We start from the raw sequence: 9,617 nt of genomic DNA on the forward strand, positions 1-9,617 counted from the left end.
TGTTTCATCTCGCCACTAATTCTAGCCTCTTCTTCTAGTTCATTGCACCGTTACGCGCGTTACCCTGTCTGATTCCACAGCCCTTCCCCCTCAAAAGCAACCTTCACAGAAATCGCTCTGGATATCTGATCCAAATCACAGAGGATCCTCCAGTGCAATTTCCACTGATTTTTAGACCAGGCCAAGAGCTCCAGTAGCTGTTTCCCCCTGTCCCTTTTCCCAGGACTCCTGAACATCATTTTACATCACTCTCTAACATGCAGCTCAGACTCTTATAATAAACCCCCCAAAAGCCTTGGAAATCTACTTTGGAAAATCAGGTAGTTTTCCCCTTTTTATTTTGCTCTATAAAAGATATCTTAGGAAGTGTTAAAAATATGTGCTGTTTTACAGAGAGGATGTCATAACTAAGGCTCATCTGCCAGCTGTACTTGCAAAGGTGCAAAATAGTAAGAAATAAGTAGATGGCTATTTGATGACAGGTAAATTCCTGTTTGGATACTGAATGGTTAAATGGGATAAATTATTAAACTCTCTAATGCTTCCAGTTCTTTTCTGCTCACTGATTCGTCTTTCTCAGTGCAGGAAATAAGATTTGCATGTGAATTCTTGCAGTCTAGCAGCCCCTCAAGACCTGCAGGAGCCGGTCCCAGCAGCAGAGCTGCACTTTCTGTGAACTTTGCTCTTTGTCATTCTTCCTAACAAGGCAGCACCGGAGTGTTACATAGGAGGAGGTAACAGCAAGATGTTTGTCTTCCTTTCTCCGAGAGCTGCTTTCCTATTGTTTCCATCAGAAATTTGAAGTGGATATACCAGCTCAAGCTAGGGCTGAACATCTTACTGTCACATGAGTAAATGTTTGTGGGGTAGGAGTTGACATATTTGTTAAAGAAATCTGGACCGTTGATTCCCAGAAAAACTCCACAGTATGAATAACTCTGTGATTCTGTCCAGAGCTGTTGCTTCAACACCAGCATGATAAGATCTGACTGCATCTGTAATTTTGTTTAATGTAGCTGTTGCAACATAAACCTAACGAACCTTGAATACTGGGACTTATGTTTATTTGTTTTGAATAGCTTTGGAACTGATATAATTATACAGAAGAGTTAAGCCATTTTACTCTCGTTATCCAAGATGTTATTTAATCTTCAGAGTCAATCAGATTAGAAGAAATCCTTTATCACTTTCACGATAAATTCCTATAAATCAGGAATTATAAAGAACTTGTAATCAGGTCATCTCAAGACTATAGGGAATGTTATTCTGTTATTATGCCAAGCTCAGGTGATGTTGRGGTGTATTTTGAAGCACTCTGAAATCTAAAGGGAAGGGCATTTATTAGTTTTGTTAGACATGGCATGATTTCACAATGTAAAAAAACATGTCACAGAATCCAATTACAACACAGGTGTTCCCAAGCTTAGTTAAAACACAACTCTATAGTATAAGAGGAACTTACTCATCTCCCTTAACCAAGGCTGAAAATTATCAAATAGGTTCAGTCAAACTCAAAATTAGTATATGTATAAAACTGTTGCATGTTACAGTGAGTATCTGGAGAAGGTCAAATAGCCAATGAAGTACATTTGTATTGGATACTCGTTTACATTCATGTGCTCATCCTTATTCTCTGGTCCTGAGACTCACTTGACATGATTTGACCATATCAAAACTATTCAACTCTGTTATTAGCCAAACAGGGTGCACTCTCATGTGCTGGCTGGGAAATGTTCACTAGCACTTGCTAACTCCCAAATCAAGCACAGGCAATGTAGTCTATATGTCCTCTCTGTAAATATGTACAGATCAGATTGCAGGCTCCTTTTTAGGCTTGGAAGATATTTGCTTTTTATATCTGAGCTGAACAAGAATCCTTAGAAAGTGATAGGACAAACTGTCACATGTCCATCAAGAAGTGAATTGCAAACCCATATGTTAAGTTGTATAGGAAAGACTTCAAGCCCTTGAAAAAACATAGAAAATGACCAGGCCCCTTAGCAGTGAGGAGCACTGGTTCCTTCTGCGGAAGGGTAATATACAGAATTATATGGCCAGTAGCTCTGCTAGAGAGACCATTCAAGATCTCTTCCAGGGCTAGATTAATATATATAGGAAGTACATAGGTTGTCTTTAGTCAGTTCTTTATAGATTACATAAGGAAAGACCACTTTTAAGGAAGACTGAGAGATTGCTAGCTATTTCTAAGTATTTCATAGACACAACAAAACCTTAGGAAGGCAGCAATCATGATTTCATCCAAATTATTACTATAGAAGTGATAAAAATCTTAGTCATAAGATCATGGGCTTCATATGTTATGACTTCTGGCACAGAATCACAGAATGGTTGAGATTGGAAGGGACCTCTGGAGATCATCTGGTCCAACCCCCCTGCTCAAGCAGGGTCACCTAGAGCACATTGTACAGGATCGCGTCCAGGCRCGTTTTGAATATCTCCAAGGAAGGAGACTCCACAACCTCTCTGGGCAACCTGTTCCAGTGCTCTGTCACCCTCACAGTGAAGAAGTTTTTTCTCATGTTCAGAYGGAASTGYCTGTGTTTCAGTTTGTGCCCATTGCCTCGCGTCCTGTCACTCGGCACCACTGAAAAGAGTCTGGTCCCATCCTCTCGACACCCTCCCTTCAGATACTTGTACATGTTGATAAGATCTCCTCTCAGCCTTCTCTTCTCCAGGCTAAACAGGCCCAGCTCTCTCAGTCTTTCCTCATAGGAGAGATGCTCCAGTCCCYTAATCATCTTTGTAGCCCTTTTGCTGGACTTGCTCCAGTAGTGCCACATCCCTCTTGTACTGGGGAGCCCAGAACTGGACACAGTACTCCAGATGTGGCCTCACCAGGGCTGAGTGGAGGGGGAGGATCACCTCTCTCGACCTGCTGGCAATACTCTTCCTAATGCRCCCTAGGAACTGTGCTCTGCAGCTGATATCTGTAGGGTTTGGGTGTTTGACTGATATATGTATTTCTTTAAACATTAGGAATTGTGTCCATGATGGATAAAGTTGGACAAATTTATTCAATAGATTTAAGTTTCCTTTCTGAAATTCATGACTACTCATATGCCAGCTGGGATTTTTCTGTGTTTATTGATTATTTGTATGTAAAGCTGTCAAATCTATTTTGGCCCAATTTCAAAACCATTCCAAACATCCCTGTGAATATTCTCACCGTTTTTTGGTCTAATAGCTACAGAACTTGCAAGTTACATTTAAAGGAGCTGTGTGATTAGCAGTGATTTTTGTGTGTGTGTGTTGCTGTCTTCTTTGCAACCAGCTTTTGAAAAGCTGCCCAGCTTAAGTCACTGCTGGAACTTAACAGATACTAAAAATGTAGAGCACATCTAATGCTATCTCAGAGATCACTGTGGTCTTTCACAGGTTTCTTCTACTAGAACAAGGAAGTGGACCACATGCTCAGTTGTGGTGGGAAATGCTGCAGTGCTGAGACTCCCATGGCCATTCTCTAAGGAAAAATATATCAAAATTCTTGCTTTAATATAAACATTTTGGGCTTAGTGAATCACAACTTTCTATAAAATGTTTAGTCTTCTCTACAGAAAATGAATGAGATAAATAGGGCAAGGAATGGGATTTCTAGAAGTCAGTGTCTGAGGGAACACCCATATAAGCTAGTAGGTCTTGTTCAAGAGAGCTGTGAAACTTAGGCTGAACTGAAGGTAGTTCATTTCCTACCTATTGCTAGGATTTTCAAATATGAACATTAGGCTGGAGTTTGGTTTTTAACTTTGAGCCTTCATCACAGAAAATGAGACTGAGAGATAATACAACAGACCATTGGTTAGCGAATTCACCTGCAAGGTAGCAAAGCTGAATTATGCTGTGATTTGAGCCCACATCTCCAGGAAACATTTTGACCCCCATTCAGAGGGGGACTTGCTCAACCTTGCTTGTTCAGATCCTTCTATTTTGCATGGCTAATTAAAAACTCACTGGAGCCCTCCCACTTCCTAGGTGCATGGGCCCTAGATTATGGAATTAATACCTCCCACCTACTATCTTCCTGCCTCAGTAAATTTCTAATTGGGCAAGCAAAATAAAACAGTTTTCAACAGCAAAATCTGAGTGATAACAAACTACAGTACCCTTATGGCAATGGTGTTGGGAAGCAGGAAATCTGATTTCAAGCCTTTGCTCCAAATCTGAGAGGGGRAAAAGGCTTCTCCCCTTTGCCAGGTGAGTACCCCACCCCAGCTAGCAGGCTATAGATTATACCCAACAGGAGACAACAGCCAATCCTCTATCAAAAGACTTGTAATCGACTACCTTTTCTATGTTTCCTAACCTGGAAAGTGTAACCTGAGAGTGCCCATGTGTGAGAATAAGCAGGGGAATCCACAGGATTTAAGCATGTACTAAGTCCCTCCACTTTTTGGCCATGGCAAGATACGTAATTTTGTACATTTGTGTTTGTACCCATTACTGCCTTGGAACTGTAACAGCAAAAAATATGCACTGATAATTTTAGGCATTGACTGGACAAGGAAGCAGCAGAGCAAGTTTTGAGGATCCCAGTGACACATAGATGCTGGAATTAAGTGCTCTAAAATGACAGGGACCTGTATGGTTTTGAAACCTTTTCAGGTTTTAGCCTTAGATTATGTGTAAGCACTTTGCCATGACTGAAGCTAGCTATTTTTAAGACAAGGCTAACAGTAGTTCCCTATAGAAAAACTGTGTGGATAAATATGCCGATGAATGACAGATTCTTCAATTACGCTGCCAATAAATGTGTAAACTACTTAAAGAAGTGCTCTGGCCCATGCCTGTGTTGAGTGAAATGATCGTGTATGAGCTTCGTTGATTCRTAAGGGGCTTTGCAACCTCAGAGGGAGATGCACAGTTTTCAAACTGCATGCTATGACTGTGATTACAGGGGAAGAGTGAGGAGACATTTAACCAACTTACATGAGAGACAGGACAAAAAGAAACTTTTCCTGAGTGCAAAGGTTATTTTAAAATATGCAATATACATTCATGAAGGATTTCAGTTTGCCTTTCTGGATAGAGCAGAATTGTTTTGGGAGTCATCTATCTCATTTATTTCCTTTGCAGCATTATAGCTCTTTTGCATTGTAGCAAATCTGGCTCTTCACCATCTATTTATACAATATTCGATGATTGTGATCCCTCAAACAACATACTAAATAAGTCAGTCTTTTTTAATGAAAATATTCAATCTCCAATTTTCACACATTCTTAAATATGATTGATAGTTACCAAACTTTGGGCTGTTTTTTTTTTATATTTATATATGTGAGGCAAGTCAGATGCATATGAAAAGAGGAGTTTGTCTAGGCTCAGATGTATTGCAGGGAGGAAAGGACATGGGAGGGGAAGGGAGTGTGTCATGGCTTGCATCTTCCCCATTAGCACTGCCTGGTGTGACATGTCACATTTGTCCTTCCTTTCATCTCTCACCCTCATTCTGTTCTTCCCTCACTTTTCTTCTGTTGTTTGGGGGTTTTTTGTTTTTAAAAAGTCACTCTATACAATGAATTGAGTTGATGTAGTGTAAATTGCATAATCTGCTTAAGCTCCATGACAGTTTTTCAACCTGGAAAGTTGAACATGGAGGATGTCCAAAATAATTCTGCTTAAAAGTAAAAGCCATTAGTAACAATTGTGAACAAGCTGGACTGACTTTTAGAAGGAAGATGCTCTCTGACTAAAATGCTAGGAGGTTTATTGAAGCAAGCAACCAGGAATTATGGAGGTGGGAAAGGATGCTAAGCAAAGCTAAGGGTGCTAAGAGCTGGCCTCAGCAACAGGCATCCACCCTGCAACACAGCCGTGTTTTGGCATCTCTGAAATTGGTGTGTCCTGTTTGCATTAGCGCTTGGGCTCCCGCTTCTTTCCTTCCTGTCTGCTCCTTGCCTTTTACCTCCCACAGGCACTCTAGTACTACCTGCTTTGTTTTTGCTCTTTGACCACTAAAAATCAAAGGAGTGTCACTGACACTGGGAATTTGGTGGGAGCAGTAGACAGTAATGAGCTAAGTAATGCACACATTTTATTTCTTACCTGCAGTCACGTTGCAGCAACTCCGATTTACTGGCTTTCTAATTGCCAGCAGCATGAAAAGGTGCCCTGGACACATCTCTTATTAATACAAACAAAGTGAAAAGTGGTTTGTGTTACCCAACATAAAAGACAGATTCAACCGCTTTGTATTTGGCAATAACTTCAAATACCAGCTGACTCAGAGGTGTTTTGTAAAACTTCCATTCAGTGGAAAAACTCATGCTGTCAGCTAAGACTTGGGTGTGCAGGATTTGCCCCTCTTACCTCTGCTTAATGCATCTCTGCCAAGGAGAGACAGGCTGCCAGCTGACAGGCTGAGGGATGGATGTTGCAGCGTTCATTGTTACTTCCATTTTATCATCTGTATGTCTCTGCTGGGCCAGGGGCAAATACTGTCTGGTTTTGGCTCTTATAATATGCTGTAATTCACTCAGACTTTCCAGAAAGAAGTAAGGCAATGGCTCTCCCTCCCTTGAACAATGGCTTGCTCTTTGTAAGTGTGTATCACTAAATATAACAGGCTAATTCTGAGATACAGCTAATTCAGATATAAATATTATATTATATATATATAATATATTATATATATTAACATATTTGATAATGTGCATTTATTAACACATTTCATAACGTGCATTATCAAAAGGGAGACAAGCTTGAACAATTTTGCTGCTCACAGTAGTCCCTGACCATGGGAAGATTCTTCTCACGCTTTCAATGCCATTATCATCACCCAGGATTTGCAGTGTGAAGGGGGAGGAATCTCACATATCAGAAGAGTCACATGAAAAGGCCTGTTGCTATTTCTCATAAGAAGTTTCTTGTGACATTCACTTTGTGGAAAATAAAATCTCACTTTTTTTTTTCAGTAAGAGAGGAAAGAAATTGGTTAAAAAAGCAAGTGAAAAATGTTTCATCAAAATATCCAGGTTTGTCTTGCAGGCAGGTGCTAAAACCTAGGAAATTTGAACCAAAATGAAAATTTCTCATTTTTTAATGTTTAAAAACTTTATTTCATCCAAAATAATGAATATATTTTATTTTATTTTGTTTATCAACTCTAAACACAGGGTTATTGTCCAGTGACAAAAATAGATAGTATCTACTCTTGCTGGTGGTTTTTGCATATAGCAAGCAATGAATAAACATCTTGAGTTTTAATAAAGACATGAATAGGAATTGCCTAATAAGCCTACTCTTACTGATAATCATGTATATCCATTCTTGTCATTATTGCAAATGAATACAAACAAATCACAGATATCTGAGATTTTTTGCAAGGTCCTAGAGCTCAGAGCTACAAAGTACAAAACATTGGAACAAACACAAATTAAAATGTAAGAAGGACTGTGAAAATATGTTGGTACATTTTACAGTGTCATAGAACTGCCGAAGGAAAAATTTAAGACAAAATAGTCAATATGGAAACAAGAATGAAATCTTAATCGCAGTCGTAAATGCATCACGTCTATTGGTTTATTGCTAAGCTTCATTGTCAGAAGAAATTAGCCTTCTCTATAAGCCCAGCATCCCATGAAGCATTTGAATATGTAATGATATTAACTAGACTGTTATGCATCTGCACCTGAGCTGTTTTAACAGTGAAGGGCTCCCTCGTCATTAACTATGTTTATACTTTTATTACCTTAGTTTTTGAGGGCATTATTTTTTAAGTAAGCTATGTGAGCCAGCTCTGTCTGTATATCTGTAGAAGAAAAAAAAAGTCTTTTTCAGAAAATATGCCCACTTCACATATCCCTGAGAATTTCACTCCAAGGGATCCCAAAGTACATCACGAATTTTTGTCCCGATTCAGGCAAGTATCCTATCCCAAAATGCATGGCCATATATTTAAGCTGCTTAAGCATTCTGATGAGGGGAACAGGCAGAAGCACATGTTAACAGGCCTCTTGAGTTAGGACCTATACATTTAGGAACAAAGAGGATGTAAAATCAAGGGAAAAACCAGCTGTATAACAATGTTGGAAAAAGAATATTTCTACTGAGTGTTATTTTGAGCGGGTCTTCACTGTAGGGTTAGCCTGGGCTCTTACCTTAGAGTTACTCTTAACCTTTCCCCTTTTACAGTGGGAAGCTGTCAGCCAGGTTTATTGGGCTTATCAGGGTAGGAGGCTAAAAACGTGGCTGATCCTTTCAGAGTGAGTCACTTTACATTGAGGGCACAGACACCGGTGGGCACTGAAGCTCCTAAGCTATTGCTTTCCCCCATGGAGAAGAGCAGCTCTCTGCACCAGAGCCGCCAGGTGCCCACCGCCCTGCTCCCAGCAGCTGCGGAGGTGAATGTGCACCCAAACACTGGACCAAAACTGTGCTGAAAATAATGGTGCCTGGTATGGCTTTTCTCCAGCTGCACAGCTGTGAGCAGATTGTTCCTGGTAGCAAAGCTGTGTACTGTAAAACTTCGGAGTAAGGACAGGGAGGACCATATCCTATCTCTCTCTCTCTGTGGCCTGTCTGCCACAATTTAGTGATTGTAAAGAATGGATCTGAGTCAATCTTCCTCAAAGCATTTTGATGCTCTGATCCCACTGAAATAACAGAAAAAAAAATCACTATGTGTGAAAACCCTTGCAGATACAAGCTGTTTTATATATATATATATATAAGGAAATTAATTACCTGTAATTTTGTTATCAGTGACCACAGGAAAGGTGCTTCTCACATGAGATTACATGATTAAAAGTTAGACACTCTGACTGCCTCAGCTGATTCCCTCTGATTTAGGTGTCTAATTTTTAGATGTTTAAAATACAGCAAATGGCTMTATCTTGCCTGATTAGAGCTGTCAGCCCTGATGGGAATTCTGCCCATTTGGGAATCTGCCCTGCTCTCCGGAAGCGCAAAGATTTATAAAATGCAATTAAGAYTCACGCAGTCCCACAGCATTTTACAAGTGCATCCGTGCAGTACGGCTGTGGGCCAGGAACTTGCTAAAAGGCTATGTCGTGCTAACACTGCTGATGCCAGCGGCGCGCTGGGAGGCTGCTGGGGGCAGGCAGCGGCACGGCGGCTGCTCTCCACCTGGCGAGCCTGCAGCGGCGAGCAGACGGCACTCGCGCACGGCTCGCTGCACGCCTCGGGCAGCCAGGCTCTGTGTTTTTAAAGCCTGAGTCACTTGCTTTACTACAGATTACAACAGCAGAAATTCCTTTTAGCACAGCACCCCGCAAGCTCGGCGCGGGGCACTGTGTCCCGCCAAGGCTATTAGCGGAGAGGTGGAAGCTACTGGCTCCTTGGGGAGATGCTCTGTGCCCTGCAGGATCCGGCCCTAAACCAGGGCGCAGGAGAAAATGCTTCAGGTGGGAGCAAATGCTCCGAATATCCCAGCGTGGGCGGCGCAGRCTCTACCCAAACCGCTTGCCAGGAAGCGGCCCCGCTCTGGAGCTTCACCCCGGCACAGCCCGCGCGCCCGTGCCGGCCGCCGCAGGCTCTCAGCCCTCCGGCAGGATCCTGATCCGTCGCGGCTCCTCAGAGGGCACGGCTGACAAGCGTGCGCCGAGCAGCCGCCTCGGCTGGGGCCGGCCCGCGCTGGCGGC

Source organism: Apteryx rowi, unplaced genomic scaffold (assembly GCF_003343035.1).
Source record: "Apteryx rowi isolate R43461 unplaced genomic scaffold, aptRow1 scaffold_992, whole genome shotgun sequence".
In the NCBI taxonomy this organism is placed as follows: Eukaryota; Metazoa; Chordata; class Aves; order Apterygiformes; family Apterygidae; genus Apteryx; species Apteryx rowi.